This window comes from Fukomys damarensis, unplaced genomic scaffold (genome assembly GCF_012274545.1).
Source record: "Fukomys damarensis isolate Sample0158 unplaced genomic scaffold, DMR_v1.0_HiC HiC_scaffold_22, whole genome shotgun sequence".
In the NCBI taxonomy this organism is placed as follows: domain Eukaryota; kingdom Metazoa; phylum Chordata; class Mammalia; order Rodentia; family Bathyergidae; genus Fukomys; species Fukomys damarensis.
The window spans coordinates 10,458,719-10,479,698 of record NW_022900934.1 but is presented as its reverse complement, the minus strand read 5'-3'; the positions used below and the strand labels follow the sequence as shown (position 1 = coordinate 10,479,698).

At 46.6% G+C, this 20,980-nt stretch overlaps 1 long non-coding RNA gene across 3 annotated transcripts in view; it reads left to right on the top strand.

Annotated features, from left to right (window-relative positions):
* The window catches only part of LOC104858105, a 25,459-nt gene extending 7,893 nt beyond the window's left edge, over positions 1-17,566 (top strand). Inside the window, exons 3-5 of one of the 3 annotated variants that reach the window (XR_002025161.1) lie at positions 14,988-15,116; positions 16,370-16,691; positions 17,290-17,566. This is a non-coding gene — a long non-coding RNA (uncharacterized LOC104858105). Of the gene's footprint in view, positions 1-14,987; positions 15,117-16,354 lie in introns of all 3 variants that reach the window. The other 2 variants (XR_779051.1, XR_002025160.1) reach the window with 2 other exon arrangements.
* Positions 17,567-20,980: the final 3,414 nt, after the last annotated feature.

Sequence of the window (20,980 nt, the reverse complement as noted above, 5' to 3'; positions counted from 1 at the left end):
TTTTTTTTTTTTTTTTTTTTTTTTGGTATAGATGATTGAACCAGGACCTTTGCACCATCCTACAACCTCAGCCCTTGTTAAAATTTTATCTTGTTAGTAGTAGTTTCTGTCTTTTTTTTTTTCTTATACCAGGATTTGAACTCAGGACCTTGTGCTTGCAAGGCAGGCTCAGTGCCACTGAGCTAAATCTGTGACTTTAAAATTTTATTTTGAAACAGGGCCTTGCTAAGTGACTAAGTTGCCTACTCTGGTCTTAAACATGTGACCCTCCTGTCTCAGCTTCTCTGAGTGCTGGGATTATAGTGTGTTCTACCGTAGCTGCCTGTCAGTGTAATTTTAAGTTGCACTTTGTTTATGAACAATCTTGAGCATCTTTCCTATGTTTATGCGTTATTTGCATCTTTTATTAATTTTCAAACAAGTTTTTAGCCGTTTTCTTCCTCCTGCTTTGGTGCGCGCGTGTGTGTGTGTGTGTGTGTGTGTGTGTGTGTGTGTACGCATGTCCTTGAGATTGTACTCAGGGCCTTGCATTCTTCCAATGAGCTATAGCACCTGCCTATCTATCTATCTATCTCTATTTACCTACAATATATTATTAGCTAGAGAATTACCTGCAAGTAAATTCTCCTGATTTCTCACATCTTTTGAGTTTGCTTATTTTTCAAGTGTTAATTCTCCATTCTAATTAGGGATTTTTTAAGCCACGTAACTCTGGATTCAATTTTGAGATTTTTTTCTTTGCACGCCTGTATTCAAATAATACCAAGAGTTGATGTTTTCTTCATCTCAGTATTTCATGAATCTCCCAATGTTTTTTCCCCGCCGATCCCTGGCTAATAACCCAGTGTCCACATGACTTGGGGATGTGTCACAAACCGTTCTCCTGGTTTCAGATTTTTTGATCCCTCACTGCCTTTTAATATCGTTCTGCAAGATTTTGTGGCTCTGTTTATATTTTTAAGAAATATTTTCCTCTGTTCTTCAGTTTGAATAATTTCTGTTAACCCATCTCCAATGTAAGCAATGCTTTGCTGTGTCATTTACATCCTAGAGTTAAAATTTTCAACTGAGTTTTAAATTTCACATAGCGTATTTTTCAGTTCTAGAATTTCCATTTGCTTCTTTCTGTATTTCTCTTTTCTTGCTGAAATTTCCTGTCTTTTTTTTTTTAATTTTATTGAGTTTATTGGTACATTTTAGGGATACAGTACAGTTACATTCATTGTTGGGATCATGTACCTCTACATGGCAAGTCTTGATTCTCATTTTTTCCCCTTACCTCTGCCCTCCCTTCACCCCCTCCTCCCCTCCCCATCTACAAACACTTTATTTTCATCTTTTCATTATCTCACATTTTTTTCTTTTCCCTTTTTGTTCTTCCCCTACGTATCACACCTTCCCTACACCTTTAGCTCCTTTCTTCTAATTTCTAAATGTCAGTAATCTTATTAGAATCTTATGCATTGTTGCAGAATATTCACACCAGGGAAACTATTTGGTATTTACACATGTGTGACTTATTTATTTCACTTAGGAGTATATCTTCAATATGTATCCATTTTCCTATGAATGAATCTATTCTCTCGCTTGGAATAATATTACTCAGCCATAAAGAGCGAGAGAATAGATTCATTCATAGGAAAATGGATACATATTGAAGATATACTCCTAAGTGAAAGAAATTTCCTGTCTTTTTAATCATCATGAACATATTTTTCCTTTTATCTCTGAGTGGTCATATTAGCTCTTGACAGTGGGTTGCATTTGTTATTTCTTTATTTGTTATTTCTTTATTTGTTTCTTTATTTGTTATTTCTTTATACGATGAGTAATTTTGTCCTATCTCAGATATGTTGAGTCTTATGATATAGGGACTTTCAATTCTGATATTACCCTTTTTTAAAGCAAATGAGCTCCTTAACTGAATTAGAACTGCAAATCTGTCCTTGGGTGGCAGCCAAAATCTCAGTTCAGGGTTTCCCCCTTTGGTAGGAAGCTTGGAACTTACCCTACAAGGTTCAAGGGCGAGACAGAGATTTGGGCAAAGGTTGACTACAGAGCTTGGGTTCCGTCCTCTTGGGTCGCTTCCACTTGGGCCTATTCTCCTTTGCCAGTGGCTGAGGCTGCTCTGAACTCACGACTGCACAGGCGGAAGGACTGCACAGAGGCTCAGCGGCAGGTGCAGTGCTGTGCCTGACCTCAGACTGAGAGAGGCTGCTCTCCTGCCGTTCGTCCTCCTCAGTGCCCCTCCTGTGCCTGCTTTTGCTGGGTTCCCAGCTCCTTTGAGATTATAGAGTGTGATTTGGGGTTGGTGGAGGAACAGAGCGATGGACCCTACTGAGCCATGAACAGGACTGAATTAATCTTTCAAAAACACCTTCCGAGGTCCCCTCTCTGTCAAGAACTAGCTCCTCTTTTACTTGTTATATTTATTGGTCAGGATGTACAGGCAGGAACTTCTCCCGCCTGCACTTCCGGTTGCCGTCTTCTCACCTGTGACGTCTTTCCTGCAGAGACGAGTCCCATCAGCATAGCCTTTATTTAACCATGGAAAATGAAAATATTAATGTGCTACGTGAAAATAAACATAGTACTTAGAAGAATAGAAAGCACCACGCCTAATCATTTCTAGTGATTAGTGTTTGCATACTTTCTCAGTGGAGGATACATTAAGAGCATGTTCTAAAGAAACAGAAACTCCTAAATACAATTAACTATAATCTGATCATCTTACATTTTCTATTTCTGACAGTCGCTAAAATTAATTCTGGCATTCCTTATTTTGCTAGAAAAAATGCCCTTTTACCTATCTGTACCCTAGCTTTAGGCCTGTTCACAGGTTTCCTAGCAACTGGTCTAATGATTGCAGTAAATTTTTCTCTCACTTTATTTTATTTCATCTTTTGGCATTCCGGTATGCTATGCTATTTTTAAGCATAAAAATACTGGTCTTTAAAAAAAAATGCAATACTGTTATTGTGGTATTTTTAAGAAGTCTGAAAGCTGAGTCATTTACATCTTGAGGTGGTTCATGAAAATTTCATAGTACTTCAAGTTGAACAAAAGATCGCTTGTTTGGAAAACATCTTTCCCACCTTTATTATCTGAAAGAGAAAGGAAATCATATGTGGTGAAGCAATGCTTGTGCTGCAAACACAATCCTAACGAAAATTCCCTGTAAGTGGACCTGAGCCTGGTGGTCTGAATCTGACACAGGTATCGTGGCAATAGCCCCTGACAAGCAAATTTGCATGGCCTGAAATGCAAGAGTTTAATGCTGGACTGGTAGCAGTTCCTTCAGACTAAAACTCCAGGTGCCTACCCATCAATATTAGTTTCTGTGAGAAACAAGTCGTCCCAACCGATCCCCAGGTTATTTGAATGTGGCAGTGTCAGAGGAAAATATTAGGGTCAACTAATAATGCTCCTTTCTATTCCTCTAGTGTGTGCATATGAAAATTAAACAGCTACACTGACAGACAGAAACAAAATACTTGAAACTCATCTGTGATATTTACATACAGTTTTATTCATAGGGATCGCATTTGAAGAATAAAGAAATGTTTTATTTTAAACAAATCTGAGTTATTTGAAATTTTATATTTTTATGGTTGAATTTGTTCTTTTGCAATGCTTTATTGGTTTTATCTGGTGCTAATTCATATAAACGTATATGGCTCATATTTTCTATTTATTTTTGCACTTGATATATTTTGTAATAATTATACATGTATAGACTCTAAATATATTGAACGATTAGTTTTGGTGATTTTTAAAAGAATTTTCTTAATTTAGTACACTTTTTGATACCATGGCACTCTTAAATACCAAAGTGCTGATGTTGTCATTTTTCTCTGGCATTGTGTTCATTTACCTAGTCGCTAGCTGTGTTATTTCTCTTGTCAGCATTAAATTCCTAATAGAAGATTCCTATCTATGCTCTGTTCATCCCAGGATGGCTTTTGGAGGATTAACCTTCAGGTCAGGGTCCAAAGACACAGTCCGGTGTCTGAGAAAAGAGCAAGCAATCTGGAGCTTGTCTCCTCAGTAGAGGGCTCACTCGTCCGAGCCTCAGTTTCCCTGCCTGTCAGGAGGAATGCTGTGGTTATTATGATTTTTAATGAGTATGTACATTAGCGTGGCTACTACATACTTAGTATGTACATTAGGTAGATAATCAGCAGTGTTGGGTGTCTTCCCTCCCTCTGTCCCCAGGAGAGACTTCGCTCAGCTAGAAAGGGTGCCTGCAACAGAAAGGGAGTTAGAAGGCCGGGCTGGCACCGGGAGTAATTTATCCAATGAAACCTGGCTCCAGGGTCTTCCTAGTCATTACACTGTGGCCAGGGGAGGTAAAACCAAGAGAGGAAACAAACCCAGCCGAGCAGCAGGGAGGAATCCAGTTTGGCAAAGTGCTACCAGCCTAGCCAGTCAGTGTGAATGTCTTTCTCCTTTGATGTGCTTCCCCTGGAGGAGTAAATTGAAACAGTGGGAAGTGGGAGTGCAGCCTCTTCATTTATTTCCCGGGCACTGTGAGGCCGCCCAGAAGGAACCAATGGGGCCCGGGAGTAGATGTGTGTTTTGAAAAACATCAACCAAAAACTGGTAGGAAGACAGAGAGGCTGGCTCTTCTGCGTCCCCCTCTGCCCTGACTCTGGCTTTGCCCACGGCCTCAGGAATCCTCTACTTAACTCTCACCCTGCGACGCCACAATGCCCTGTGCCCCCTCTTTGCTTATTGAAGTATTTCCGAGTATTTCCGAGGTCAGCAGCTCAGTGCGAGGCTGGTTTTTTGCAGAGCACTTCACATTTTCCAGCTTTGCAAACCTTGGTCTGTTTATCTGATTGCAAGCCATGAATCTACTGTGTTTGGAAATGTTGGCTGATGAACTAGATCTTGTTCGGATGCCACCCAGGCTGTGATGAGCTTTCTCTGCTGTGTGCCACGTATCAGTTCACCAGTTCGGTGTTTTAAATACTTGAGATGCTGTTTGTTTCACTCGAGCTTTGTGCCTGGCTGGTTAAACAGACGGAACCACCGGACGGAGACCCAGCTTTCACCCCTCAGCGCTCGCGTCTGCCTGCTTCGCCTCCTTGTGAGCAGGACCTTGACTCCTCTCGCCTTTGTCCTCTGTCAGCACAGAGCGGGGCTTGCGGTGGGTCCGCTGAATCTCCCTCCGCCCCTCCTCTGCAGAGCTCAGTCGCGCCCGAGGATTGCTGGATGGCTGAGCTGCATGGTGCCCTGCACATTCATTCTCACCAGGCCTCGTCCTCTTGATCTGAGTCCCCTCAGGAGCCGCCAGTGCTGGGACAGTGTGGCCCAGTGGTCAGGTGGTCTTGGCCCACCATCTTGATCGGGCCATTTCCTCTTTTAAAACTTGGACCAGATACTCTGCCCTCTCTAAAAGCTGCACTAAGGCTGTTGTGAGGATTTGGCAAGATCGAGTGTGCAAAAGCTTTGCCCGAGCAGGTGGAGCGCCCTCGGCCAGGGGCAGTGACTGTCCTGCCCGTGTGAGTTGGTGTGCCCAGGGCACTGGCATTCAGGTGGACGTGGCAGGAAATGGGTCGCCAGGCACAGGTGCACAGAGTCAGTCACGGAGTGTCTGTCCCCTCCATGCCAGGCACTGTTCCAGCACTAGGAACACAGCAGCAAGCGCAAAAGACAAAACTTCCTTCTCATGGGTCTGGCATTTGAATTTGGAGATGGAGGTGGAGACACAGACGTGTGGATATGGATAAGCAAAGAAAGACCAAGATGATGTCTGTAAGAAGAAGGAAACCCATGCAAAAGAACCTGGAATTTTCAGGTCGTTATTCCTTTCCTAATGAGAAGGACAGATGGTGGGTTTGATCCCCAGCCCTATAAAACATGCAGAAAAACCAACCAGACAAGAACCAGAGGATAGAGTGATCTGGGGCTTGAGTGGTGCACCGTGGACCCAGAATAGTTCTGTCTTTCAGCAATATCTCCCTCAGTGGGTGGGGTTTTCTTCCTTAGGGTGGTCACTTCATAGGCACAGAATGGCGGCTATAGCTCCAGCCATCACGTCTGCCTGGGGTTCTAACCCATGAAGGAAAGACAAGAAGGAAAACAGAAAACCTTTGTCTTCCTTTCATCTGTCCTAGAAGACCCTCACAGACTTCCCCTTACATTTCCTTGGCTGGCAGTGGGCAGTACGCTCAGCGAGGACCGCTTCTATTTGCTGCAGTAGAAAAGGATGCCTGGACCTGTCTTAGGAAGTGATGGACTTGTAGTATTGGAAGAGAAACACAGGCCAGGTTTATGGACTTACGGTGTCTTTAAGACTCTTAGGACCTTAGGGCTGAGGAGCCTGGAGGGGAAACAGGTGGAGGGAGCAAAGGCCCGTGGACTGAATCTCAAGGCTGCAGTTTCTCTGCCCCCTTTCACCCATCTTTCCTTCTTCTGTTCTCCCTCACACCCACAGACCAAGGCGCACAGCTGGACTGAGGGTTGGCGGAGTCGGGACAGAGCCAGGGAGCGCGGCATTTCTTAAAGCTTCAGGGGAGAGCGGGGCTCCCTGGGGGGAACTGCTTTAACACCTGTGAGACCCACATAAAATGCCGCTGCCTGGGTGCGGGGAACAGGCTTTGGGGAGAGCCAGACTTGCAGGCGGCAGAGGTGCATGTTTTACCACAGCGTCAGGATCTGTCATAGGTCAGGCACCATCTCACCCAATCCATACGCAGCCCTTCCAGGAAGGTACTGCTATCCCAATTTCAAAGAAAGACAGCAATGCACAGAAAGATTAAGAGCCAGGCCCGAGACCACACAGTAATCTCAAGGCAGCACGCGGAGTCTATACTGGTTCTCTTATTCTGTATGAGCAATCACTGCTCAGTCCATGATCCCCCACAGTGGAATGGCTAGCGTTCATCAAACACACTCGCAGTGCTGGCATTGTCCATATTGTTATTTTTTCCAGTACTGGAGCTGGATCTCAGGGCCTCTACCTGGAGCTGCACAGTCAGCCGCCCTCACAACTCCCCCACCCTTTAAATTTTTATTTTGAGGTAGTCTAGTGAAGTCACGCAGTTGGCCAGGCTGTGCTGGAATTTGCAATCCTCCTGTCTCAGCCTCTCACAGTGTGGGGATGACAGGTGTGCACCACCACACCCAGCCCATTGTGTTATTTTGAATCCTTGCAACAAACCATGCGAAGTGAGTGTATTTGTCCCTGTTTTGCAGATGAACAGTTAAGGCTACAGCAGGGACTGGATCAAGGCCGCACAGCCGGTGAGTGAGGACGGCAGGTGTGCAGCCCAAGCGTCACCTCGCCCGGGGGCTGCCTCGCCTCTCCTCCCTCCCTGCTCTGGGAGGCAGCAGGCAGTGCCTCTTCCATCTGCCTTTCCCTGCCCTTCCTTTCTCCTCCTCACAAGCAGAATCTCTACCTTGGCGCAGCCCCTAGACCTGTCTGTTAACAATCAGGGAAGCCAGTGTGGTGATAAAATGAGTCAGTAGGTGTCCGAGGGACGCTCAGCTGTTGACAGAGTCAATTACTGCAGCCTCCCGGGAAGCTGTTTAGCGTCTTGAAAGAACTAACCAACCGGTGCATAATTACTACAAATGAACCGCCTTTTAATTATATCTGCGGTTCCTGCAGCCCAGCAGTCCAGGGCCCTGACCTGGCCCTGTGCACCCAGGAGCAGCAACCCTCCCCCGGCTGTTGATTTAAAGGTCACGTCCCTGCTTCCAGACATTTCTGCCAGGAACCCAGGAAAACAGCAAAGTTACCTCCGAGCACCGGCCTTCCTTGCTCCTGAGGAGCTGTCTTCTGCCAAGTCCGGTTCAGTGGACAGGCGTGGCACGGCTCAGGCACCCTCTGGAGTTCTCCTTGCACTGCATGAGCGGGGCCCTTATGCAGATGGGCAGCTGAGGCTCCACACGATCCCAGGTGGCCTGCTGGGTACAGTGTGGGAGCAGGGTGTGACGCAGGGCCCCTGGAATCTGGCCCGTGTAGGGCTTCGGCAGAGGCCCCAGGCTGCATCTGCACCTTTATGGTCCCCAGTTAGGGACATGGTATGGTGCAGCTCTTAGGGGCTGGTTCAGGCGGGTCTTGAACCCTGGGCCTTTGAGCAGCGCAAGACCGGGGCTCTGCCTGAGGGTTGGCAGAGGTCTCCATGCAGGTGGTGTCATTTTGTCCCCACACGGTGCCCCGCACACCTCCCTCTCACAGCAGGCGGCTTTGCAAGGAGCAGGGACCGCAAGGAGGGCCCCGAGGGGACTTACATAGCTGAGATCCCAACAATTCCAGTCGAATGCCGGGTGTCCTGCTGTGGCTGTACGTGAACTTTGTATTTAATGAGATCACAATTTTAAAAAGTCACACTTTTCAGTGAACATAGCCATGTAACCGAGGCCGGGACGAAGAAGCGGAACATTCCTGCACCCACGGGTCCCCCAAAGTGAAGACACTCTTCCCACTTGCCCCTCCACACGTTTGCATGTAGCCTTCAGGAAACATCAAGAGAACATTAGCTGTGTGCTAATGGCCTCTCTTATTTCTTTTCCTCATATTTCTTCTCCCCATCAACTCTGAGAGAAAGGCACTCTTATTGTACCCATTTAACAGATGAGGAAACCGAGGCTTAGATTCATTTGCTTGCCTAACTATTTCTGCTAGGAAGTGGTGAAGGCAGGATTTGAACCTGGGGCGCCTGACTTCAGCATCCTCATTCTTACCCGTTGTCTGGGGAAATACCGCACACTTGAATTCCTATGTTCTTGGCCTTCACCTGGGTGATGGCGCTGCATGCTTCCAGGCACCGTCTTTTAGGGGGTCTTTGGTGTCCAACATGGTATGGAGCCTCCAGAAGGCACCTAATGAATGCCGGATGGATGAACGACTACACAGACAGCGTCGTCTGCCACCTAAGTCGTTGACTCTGATCCTGGCTTGGAGAGGAGGCAGCCAGGGAGGAGGCAGGATCTGCAGCTGTGTTCAGGAACCAAGCGCTTGAACAGCTGCCTGCGAGGCAGAGGGTCCGCGGGGCAGAAGCAACTCTCCAGTCTGTTTTACCAACATTTCCCGTCTTTTAATTTGTGGCAAGAGGACATGAAAGGAAATAAACACAGTGCCGAGGTGGGGAGAGACTTGGAGGCCTGCAACATGGACGTAGCTCTGCACCCTCGGGGATGGCCCCGTTTTGGCTCTGAAGTTGTTTCTCTCATGATTTATCGTTGCGATCTGGAAAATCCATTTTTTTCCTCTCCCCGAGAAGGCAGAATCTCCGTGTTCCAAAACACATTTATGCTCTTAAAACTAACATACTCAGTCTTATTGCTTCTGGTATCTCTGAGCAGACCTGGGCCCTGCTATTTTTAGGGTCATGTCCGGAAGAATAATTTACTTTTCGTGGTGGAGTTTGTCAGGCTGAGTGGAATTATTTTCTTTGTGGGGTTGGATAAGTAAATCCAGCCCTAAAAAAGGTGAGGATTTAAAAACCTCTCCTGCGGAGATGGCTCATCATGGCTGGGTTTATCTTGTAGATTAAAATATAAAAGAGCTAGCAGGAGGCCGCTTATCTGTTCTATTGGCAGTATCTATCAGCACTATTTTCTTTAGCAGTCAGGGAAGTTTGCATTAATAACAAGAAGAAAAGCTCGACCAAGAACCACCTCTGTCTGCTAAAAATAGCTCCTTTCTGGCATCAGAAGTTCAGGATTTCGTTTTTTTGTGGCTGAGCTACACCAAGATCAAGTCCAGACAGTTACTTAGTGTCTCCGGCCTCGGTTTCCTTCTAAACACAGACAGATTACGGCCCCTCCTGAGCAGGCTGTGTTGGGGTTCAGTCCAGGAGATCTCTGCAGGCCTCTGGGCTTCTTCAAAACATGCAGGAGAGAAAGGGCCAGGGCCTGTGATGCTATAAAGGCTCACAAAAGTGGAAACATTTTTTGTTTCTTTTAAAATCTGAAGGCAAGTGATGAATACAGTAACAGCCAATACATAATAAATCCAGCGAGGAATATTTTAGCCTTTATACTAATATAGCCATAAAAATGTAATTTTAAATATTTTTCTCACATGGAGGAAGGCGTTCACGAAGGCAAAAAAGCCCAAGGCCTACGGAAGTCATAACACAGCCTTGTTGTGTATCAAATGGAAATGTGCTTTCTATCCTGTAAAAAGGTCCAGAAGTAGCCTGTCTGACACTGGTTGCAAATTCCAGATCTTCAAGGATCTGGGGCTTCTATTTTCTTTCTTTCTTTCTTTTCAACCCTACCAGCATTTATTATTGGCTGATTCCTTTCTTTTTTTTCATTAAGTTTATTAGTACATTTTAGGCATACGATATGCTGACATTCATCATTGGGAATTTGTACCTTTACATGACGGATCTTGGTTCTTATTTTTTTCCCCCATTCCCCTGCCCTCTACCCCTCCCTATTTACGAAGACTTTGTTTCTGTTTTTCCCTTTTCTCATATTTATTCCGTTCCTTCTTTCCTTCCCCTACCCCTTCCCCTTCCCCTCTGGACCTTTTCTTCCCGTTTCAAATTATCTGTTATGCATTTTGATCCTTATTTACACTTTCAGTTTCTCATACCAGAGAAACTATTCAGTATATCTGTGACCCATTGGCTATTCAGGAGTGTGTTATTCAATTTCCATGTGCTTATAAAATGTCGGTGGTTTCTTTCACAGTTGATCTCTAATTTCATCACACTATGATCTGATAATATACACAGGACAACTTCAATTCCTTTGCATTTACTTAAACATGTTCTATGAGCAAGCGTGTGGTCTATTTTGGAGACCAACCTGTGTGCAGCTGAAAAGAATGTGTATTCTGACTTTGTGGGGTGGAACACTCTGTAAACATCTGTTAAGTCCATTTGTTCAAGAGTTTGGTTGAGTTCTCATATTTCATTGTTGATTTGTTTGTCTAATTGATCTATGTATTTGAGATATTAAGGTCTCCCACCACTATTGTACTAATGCTTGATTTTTCATGTCTGTTCATATTTGTTTTGTATAGTTGGGTGTGCTAGTATTTGGAGCATATATATTTACGATTGTCATCTCTTCCTCTTGGGTTGTTCCCTTTTTAAGGATGTAGTGGCCTTCTTTGTCTCTCTTAATTAGTGTTGGTTTGAAATCCATTTTATCTGCAAACAAGATAGCTATTCCTGCTTTTTTCAAGTTCCTATCACATGGAATATTGTTTTCCACCCTTTAACTTTCACTCTGTGAGTTTCTTTTTGAATTAAGCGTGTTTCTTGCATGCAACATATTGTTGGATCTTGCTTTGGACCCATCCTGCCAGTCTATTTCTTTTAATTAGTAAATTGAGGCGATTGAGATATTTATGGTTATAACAGATATGTGTTGACTTATTCTTGTCTTGACCTTTTCCTGTTGCTGGATTCTCCCCCTTTGCATTTAATTTCTTTTCTTGCCTGATGGATTCACTATACGGGGCTTTGTGGGGTTGTGCCCCTCAGTGTCTTTTCCTAGGATATTGTTCAAATTTTTTTGTAGTGCTAGTTTGATGTTCATGAAGTCCCTCAGCTGTTCCTTGTCATGAAAGTGTCTTATTTCTCCACTGATTTTGAAAAATAGTTTTGTAAGGTACATCAATCTGAGTTAGAGGTTGTTTTCTTTTTGAACTTGAAATACTTCACTCAGGCTTTTCTCGACTTGAGGGTTTATGTTGAGAAATATGCTGTGATTCTGATGGTCTTTCTTTTGTATGTGATGTGTTTCTTTTCTCTAACTGCTTGTAGTATTTTGTTCTTCTGTTGGGTTTCTGGAATCTTGACTAGTACATGCTAGGTGTAGATTGTTTTTTTTTTAATCACAGCTGGTTGGAGTACTATATGCCTCACGTATCTGTATGTCAAATTCTCTTCCCCTGCTTGGGAAGTTTTCTGCCATTACTTCTGTGAATAATATTTTTTATGTCTTTTGCCCTCCTTCCTGTTTCTTCTTTGACTCCAATCAGTCTTATGTTATTCTTCTTTGTGTCATCTAGCAGCTGCGGGATTGAGTTCTCGAGGTCCCTTCCTGTTTTTAAGAAATCTCGCTTTTCCTGGTTACTAATTGTAACCCTGTCTTCTGTATCTGATATTCTGCCCTCACATTGGCTCGTTCTGCTGCATGAACGTTCATTGGAGCTTTTCATCTCCTGGATATCTGTTTGCATCTGTTTTGTGGATTCCATTGGTTTCCTATGCTGGGATTCCATCACGTGCTTCAGCTCCTCATTTTTTTTTAATCTGTGCCTGCTCTAGAGTTGTTAATCATGTCCTTCACTATGGACACAATCTCTATTGTTATCTGAGAAATTAATTCTGATTTAATTTTTTCCCAGATCCTCTTTCATTGCCAGTTCAGGGAGATCATCTGAGTTTCAGATGGTTTCATCTCACTGCCCTTTGGGGTTGCCTTTGGTGATCTGGAAGTCTGGTTCTCAGACTTGTTTAGGTGTCTTCTCGTGTCAAGCCGTGCAGTCTGCTGCACCTTTATTAGAGCGACTTTCTGCTCTTCCAGTGGGCTTCCATTCTGAATAAGCTTCAGAGAGGCCGCCTCTCTGCTGTTCACCACCGCATCAATTCCTGGGCTCAGAATGGCCTCCTGGATCTCCACACAGGGCTGTCGTCTGGGCAGGATTCTGGCTGGGGTGCACACACTGACGGATGGTATTTGTGTGGGCCTCTAGCTGGGGCCTATGGGCCTGCACAACTGTTTTCCAGGTGGGCTTCTGGCTGGGGTCTGCACCACCAAGCCGCTGGTGTCTGGGCGAGCTTCTGGCTGTGGGGCTTCTGTCTTCTACCACTGCCTTCCTTTAAGTTTGCCTCATGGCCCAAAATAGCTGCTGGAGCCTTAGCCATGTGCCTGTATTCCGCACATCAGAAAAGAAGAAAGGGCAAAGGACAAAATGAGCCCATTTAGCAGCTTGAGCCCCTCTCTTTAAGGATCATCTGAGAATTCCTGCGCAATACTGAAGTTGGTCACAAAGCTTAGCCGCAAAGGGGGGCAGGAAGTGTCATGTTTTGTCTACATGCTTTGCCTTTCCACATAAAGTTTGGATCCAGCATGGTCACCAGGACCTCCTGTCTCCTGCACCTTGTGCCTGCCCAGTGGTGGGCTCCCATGCAAGATGGGCTGTGGCCAGAGTTATGAACACCTGTGCCTGGAGCCTGGGGTTTGCGATGTGTCCCTCCCCACCCCCAGCTTGCTGTATTGCTGCGTCCCTAGCACAGGTGTGTTGAGAGCCTGCTCTGTGCTTGGTGCTCCTCTGGGCGCCACTTCCTGCTTTCCTTCAGAAGGGCTAAGTCCTGGGAGTGGGTGCTGGCAGTTAACATTGAGTGGCCAAAGGAGGGAGTCACAAGGATGTGATCCCAAGGAGCAAAGCCCTGGATGGCCTCAGAGCCAGCCATGTGAGCATCTAGAGAGCAGGAGGTGCAAAAGCCCTGCGGCAAGTACGTGCCTGAAGGACAGTGAGGGAGCAGTGTGGCCAGTGGCAGGTGACAGGGTGGGGGCAGATTACTCAGGGCCTTGTAGGTCACTGTTAGACCTCCAGCTTTTATTCTGAAGGACCTGGGAGCCATGGGAGGGTTTGGGAAGCAGAGGAGCATGACTTGACTCTTGCTTTAAAAGGATTCCTTGGCTATATGCGGGGGACTTGCTGCCTGCAGGTTCGGAGTAGAAGGGAGGAACTGGTGCGGAGGCTCCTGCTTCCCCAGGAGGGGACGATGGGGCTTGGATCCCCTTGGAAGTATAGGAAAGGTGAGCCTTCTCCTGTGTGTGGATCCGCAGTGCTCCCCCACCACCCACACAGAGAGGGCTCCAGCCCCTTAGGGGATTGTTTTACCCCGAGACTGGAGAAGGTGCGAGCCCAGGTGCACAGCGGAGGCAGGTGTGGGGCTGCAAAGCGGAAGGTCTCCAGTGCAGCCTGCTGCTGTCTGCTGTTGCCACGGACTCCACAGCCTCAGCTGCCTCCTGAACATGCAGTTCCCCTCATTTGCAAGATCATCCGGCCCCTGGAGACTTGGGGGACTGTTGTAAAGTGGGGCTGCCGGCTCCATGCTGCACACATCTTGTCACCCTGTGTTATAGACGGAGGTGTTCATCAGCTGTAAGCAAGCAATGGCTGCCCCAGGCCGTGACCGCTTCCTGTCTGTCCACCCCCCTTGGGGCCGTGTCCTTGGGGAGAGCTGGTGGGGAATTCTGTCCCTTTATCAGACAGATGTCATTCTCTACTCAGAGGCAGAAGATTCCAGAAACAGAACAATAGTGAAGGGACAGCGTCCACGTCTGGCTGTCTCCCCCACTCTTCAGGAGAAAGAGGAGAACCTTTACTAGCGTGTCCCTCACTGGCACCCTGCGAGCTGGGCAGCCCTCGTGGTTTAGCGCTCAGTAAAGCCTTCCTGAAATATGTGCACTCAGCTTTCTCAGGATGAAAGGTTTCTCTCCACACGACAGAGTCTGTAGCATTATCCTTAGGATCTGCACACACAGCTCGCCACCACGGGATCCTGCACTCCTGCGCCCCAGCCCAGGGAGACCCCCGAAGGTGACTCAGAGGAACCCCTGCCACTCTGAATTAGGCTCCAGTGCTCTGAGGAAAGCCTCGCTCGGGTGACAAGCGGCGGCCAGGGTAGGACTGTGTCATCCCAGCACTAGGGTCTTCAGGAGGAGAGGCATTTGCCCTCTGTGGGTCTGGGGTGAGGGGTGAGGGAAGACCCTGAGCAGTCATTTGCCTTGTTTTACACTTCCCTAATTTCCTCCATCTGTTCCCATAGAAACCCTAATAGGGATTGGGCCGCTAGAAAAGCATTCGTTTCTATAGAAACAATTTGTTCTATAAGAGAAAAAGTTTACTTGGTAGCACATGAAATCTAATATTAGGATTTTGGTTTTGTTGGTGGATTTTTCCCCCCGTCAGCCAGAAGACTGTTTCCCAAGCCACCTACAGACGTATGTTGCCTCTTTGGGCTTAAAATTTCATCTCGTGTGTTCTCATACAGGCTCTGATGGAGGATGCAGACTCTCAGTCCCTTGGGATCTTTACTAAGGATATGAACATTTATAAAAGCATATGACACTGCACACTCAGGTGCATGGGGCCTTGTTGCAGGACTGGAAGAGCACTTGAGGTAATTTTTGAGGAGGGGCAAAGGAATTTGCTGTGACCCCCGAGGGATTATGAATAGAATAAAGAAGGTAGTTCTGTTTGGTTGCAAGCAGCAGAAACCAAAGTGAAAACAGGGTGAGTGCAAAACAAAACAAAAGGAGGAGAATTTATTAATTCTTAGATTTTGGAAGTGTGGAGGTTTCAGGTATGGCTGGATCCAGGACTTACCTTGTTAGTTTTCCTCACTCAGCAGTGCCCTCCACTGAGTTTGGCTTTCTCAGACAGGCTCTTCTCACAAGTGTTCTTCCCTTTGGGGTCAGAGGTGAGGTCAACACCTCCCACTCCTGAGACTGAGACTGTAAAAAGGTCGCTTGGTGATCCACAGCAAGTAAGGGATGGACATGACCCAGACACCAGCTGATGTGGCGGATCCCTCTGGTGACAATTTCCAAGTCCAGCCCACATTGCCCTGTTCTGAAGTTAGCGGGCTGCTGCTTGAGAGCAGCTCATCCTTGCAGCCAGAGACAGCAGGGAGACAGGGTCCCCCACCATTTCCTCCTCTGTTAACCTCCTTGAAGCTCCTTTTTCAGATGAGGTTTTTTTCTCTTCTAAAGGGAGTTGGAAAAAAAATCAGAATGCATTTGCATGTCACCTACAGCATTCTAAGCAGTGTCTTATCTCTGCCACTGTACAGCCTGTCTTTTCAGTCCTGGCAGCTAAATAATTAGTTACCTTCAGCCTCACTCGTCTTTTTTTGAAAAAGGTTATTGTGAACAGAAGCCAAAAAAAAAAAAAAAATCACTTGGAAACATGGACTAGGTCTGTTTTTCATTGTCGTCATTCCAAAGTTCAGAGTTGCAGAAAAATCATGCACCAGCAGAAGCAGGACATAAATAATGTGCATATGTATACACATATCTAGGTATATATATATATAAAATTAATTTTTTTGGAAAAAATATTCCCTGAGATGATTGAAGGTGTGAATTATTTCAGGGAAGGTGTCGTTGTATGGCCAATAATTTAAATTAACAGGATTTCCAAGGTTTAATAAGAGCTTAAAATAGGATTGTTAAAATTCAGAGAGCATTTTGGTTTGAATTTAACTCCTGCTACAGGCCCTTTTTGCTTTTAAAAATGCTTAGTTTTCATTGCCATTAGCCTGCAAAGATATTTTAAAAGTTTAAAATATCCTTAGGATTTTTTTCCTGTGTTAATAAACTGCATTCATGATTTCCATGGAGATTACTTCCAATAAAGCTTTTGTCTTTTCAGCCCAGAGCTTTCCTGTTGGGATCAGGGAAGAGCGACAGAAACATTTAATGTTGGCATTGGACGCAGGCTTCTCAGGAGCGAACCTCTGGGTCTCTGTGGCCCTTGCAAAGTGCAGAGAGCGCCCAAGAATCCAAGGCTCCAGAGTGGGCTCGGCACTGAGGGACTCCGAGCAGCCTGGATGTGCACACGTGATCTGCGGTGGCTGAGGGTGGCCCCGTAACCCGGAGAATCACGGTGCCCTGCTACTCTGGACCTGGTCGCAGAGCTAGGGTGCAGCTTTCGTGTATGCATGCGCAGTGACAGCAGCCGCCTGGCGCTTTAGGTGCGGGTTTTGCTGCCTGTCAGGGACGGGGCTGGGGTTCAGCGTTTGCAGCCAGTGCCCAGAGAATCCCCATGACCTCAACTGTGTTTGAGTAGGGAGGCTGTAGTCCACTTCATTTTGCCACAGCCTAAAGATCCTAGTTTGGGGGCGGGGGATTTGGCTCAGTGGTTCGGCTGCCTGCCTTGCAAGTGCGAGGGCCTGTGTTCGATCCCCAGCACCTCCAAAAAAAAAAAGATCCTACTTTGGATTCTGCCAGCCCGCAGCAGGGCTTCTTCTGGGCATTTTGGGACTTTAGGTCACACCAGGAAAAGAAATCCCGCAAGAAGAGCAAGGCCCAGACACCTTCTTCACAATGGCTCCGGGCCACAGGAGGTCCTGTGTCTGGCACAGGCCATCTGGGATAGGGGCGGGGCAGCCAGGAGCGATTCAGGCCAAAGCTTATCTTTCAAAGTAGGAATGGAAACGAAGCCCTTTGTTCCTTCACATTCTCCTTACTGTCTTTCTCACCTGGGGGGACCATACTCCCCAAGGGGGCTGGCATGTTCAGTCACGTCTTTGTCCGCTTCACTGTGGACAGAGTTTTTCATTCTCCATGCAGAGTGATCTACCTGAGTATTCTGGTAAGAAGGAGCCACACTGAAGCGCTTCATCAGAGTCTCCCTGAGATGGACCTTCTGAGAGGAGAAATGAACACGTGCCTCTGAGCTCTGTGGACACCTGCGAAGCAGGCAGTTTGTATCAGGTAGCTACTGCTGCATGACGAGCAGCCCCAGACTTCGCTGTTTCAAATTGTCCTTTAAGCCATTTATTGTCTCCATGTATTTCATAACATTGTGTTGCAAACCTTAAATTTGTACAATTAAATTTATTTTTAAGAAACCAATATTTAAGAATATTTTGAAAAACCTTTTTTTAAAGTCATTTCTCTAGAGTTTGTGGGTAAGCTAGGCAGTTTCACTAATCACCGCCAGTCCCATTCATGTGTCCGGTCACCTGGTTGGTTACTTGGGGGCTGGTGGTCTAGGCAGGCCCCTGCCAAGGTGATTCAGCTCTCCTTCCTTGTCTCCACATTCTTCATGGTGGGATTTATTCTCATTGTGGCAGCCATGGCCCAGAGAGAGCAACATGCACGATGGCTTTTCAAGCTCTGCTTGAGCTACTATAGCCCTGTATTTGTCAGCTTTTTGTTACTATAACAAAATACTTGAGATAACAGGCTTATAAAGAGAAAAGGTTTATGTAGCTTATGGCTTTGGAGGTTGCAGTTCAAGATCAGGCAGACCCATCACTTTGGGCCTCTGTCAAGGAAAGCACATCATGGTTCCCCTTTGAGTCAGGCTGCAAAAAAAAAAGAAAGAAAGAAAGAAAGAAAAAATAGAGGCCTCACAAGAGGCCTCACAGTCCCCTTTGAGGGCTTGCTCCCAATGACTGAAGGATTCTCCCACATTCTAGATGATCTACTGCCTCCCAGCAGGGCCAGCCTGGGGTTGAAGACTTTGGAATATGAGCCTCTGGGGACTGCAGCATCCAAACTGCAGCAATCCCCCTGGCTGGTATGAGTCACATTCCTGGCCCAGAACCAGGCAGAGAGGAATAAGAGAGCCGCGGTGCAGGGAGGCCCTTCACTGGGGCCATTCATGAACTTAATTGGCCACACAGCAACCTGATTTTTGTTTAAATATTGAATTGATGTATAGTTGTACGTATTATGTGGTACAGCATGACATTTCAATACTGCATGCGACGTGTTATGATCAAATCGGGGTAACGAGCACATGGCCACCTCCAACATCTATCATTTCTCTGTGTGGGGAGTATTTGAAATCCTTTATTTCTAGCTATTTTGAAACAATAAAATCGTGAACCGTAGTCACCCCCTGTGCTATGGAACACTAGAACTTCTTCCTCCTAGCTAACTGTTCTTGTACCTCATAACCACCCTCTTCTCTCTCCGCCCATGTTCCTCCTTCCCAGCCTCTGGTGACCACTGTTCTATTCTCGACTTCTGTGAGATCAGCTCAGTTCGCTCCCCTGCGTGCGTGAGAACCTGTGGTATTTGTCTCCTCCCGTCTGGTTCATTTCACTTAACAAAATGCCCTTCAGGGTCACCGAAGATGTCGCAGACGACAAGATCTATTCTTCTGCGGCAGCCTAGCGCACCACTGTTGCTACATGTACCACGTTCTCTTTCTGCTTTCATCCTGGAGGGGCCCTGGCTGTTTCCATTTCTCGGCCACAGTAAGCAGTGCTGCCTTAGACGCGGGAGGGCAATGTCTCTCCCACCTACTGACCACTTCTCCTGCAGTGTAGACCCAGTTGTGGGATTGCCGGATCACATGGTAGTTCTACTGTCAGTTTTCGAGAGGCCTCTGCAACTGTTTTCTATCCGCCTCCTCCTGCCCTACAGCTCGGTTTGCAGTCCACGAACCTCTGAGTGCGGATGGGCTTCTTCCAGCCGTGCATTCCTTCACTCACTCACTCATTCATGAAACCTTTCTAATTTGCCTCCTGTGCAGAGCCTGGGACTGTCAGACACTATTTGGAAGTTTCACTTGCTTAGAGATCAACACCCACGCACTCTCCGCCTCCAGACGTCTCCCTGGGGAAACTGTGAAAATCATTTGCCTACTCTCCAGGGGGCTGTCAGATCTGGGGACTCAGTCTGTGGAATGAGGGGTCCCCTCCCTAGAGTCCATGGGGCAGCTGCTGCCCATTGCCATGGAGATGCCGGGATCTTTAAATAGACCCCCCCTCCCTCCCTCCCACACACTCTCGGGGCTGCTGCTTTGAAGGCAAAGGGGCCTCAGAAGCTCTGGAGTTCATGTGGACCCTGGGGTTCATCACCCCCAGGGGCTACTTTCATCATCATCGGTGCAAATAATGAGTTTAACCTCACAGTTCTGTTCGACTTTGATGGCTTTAAAAGCATATCGTAAACCCTCAAGAACGAAGAAAGTAAGGATTTCTTATCATTTTGTAGGAAGGAGGACCCAGGCGGACTCTCCCCATGCGGGAATCAGTGGTATGAGGAAGGGAAAGTGTGCCCTGCTGGGAACAGCTGCAGATTTCTCTGTCTAAGCGTTGATTTCTCCCATGCTTGCCCCGGTGGTTTTAATAACCTGCTTGTAAAATTCTCGGACACTAATCAGAATTCCTGGATGTGTAACAACATGCTTGCTTGAGCTGGTAGGTGTCAGGCCTGGCCCCGCTCAGTTTCAGGCTGCCTGGATAGGAATCAGCTTTGCTCTCTGGAACGCTGTGTAAGCCACTCAGCTTCTTGGTTTGTTCCTCGGTGGCCAAGCAGGAACGTGGTAGGAACTAGATCGCAGCACTCAGTGAGATACTGCATAGAGGAGAGACTTCGCCTGTAGCAAGTACTCAATAAAATGCCAGCTACAGTTCTCTGTGTGACAGCTCTGTGCCACCTGACCTGGCCAAGGTCTGGGACACTCTCCAAACAGGGTCACTGAGTCCTGTCACTTAGGCACCTGTGAGGTGAGCTTTTCCAGCCTCTTACAAATAATTCGTTTCATTCATTTTCTTCTGTGGTGAGCACTTCCTGGTGTCCACTCCATATAAACAGAACCTGGGTCCTCTGGGCAGCCCAATGGGCAGAGGATACTTTCAGTACCCCCTTTCCATGGCTGGGACAACTGAGATTCAGAGAGGTTAAGTTTGTGTCTAGACTCCCATACCCACAAGGAAAGAGAGGCAGGATTTGAATTCAGAGTCATTTTGTCTAAATCACACCCCCTCTTAAAAGGAAAAAAAATGATCTAGAGTAACTTTATGATTTCATCTGTTTTCTTTTCTTTTTATTTTTGGTACTGGGGATCAAACTCAGGACCTTGCACTTGCGAGGCAGGCACCAGAACCACTGAGCTAAATCCCTGGCCCTATTTTCTTTTTTAAATGGAAGCCGGCCTGAAATTTAGTTTACATCAGAAAATTCACCATTAGCTTAAAAAAAAAAAAAAGTGTTTTATTTTTTTAAACTGTCCTTTTAAACAGTTCAGGGCCTCGTGCTTGCTAGGTAAATTCCCCAGCCCCAAATTCACCTTTTACAGTGAATTATTCTCGCTGAATTTTCACCACCACCACTGTCTAATTTTAGAACATTTCTGTCACCCTCAAAGGAAACCCAGGTGCTCTCTTTTCTTCCCAAATTAACTCAGAGACACAGGACCCCTCTTGAGCTCACTGGACACAGCCCTGGCTTCCGCCGAGACCACCCTCGGTTCGGCCCACTGGCCCCTGGACTCCAGGTCAGGCTCCTATGTACCGCAGCT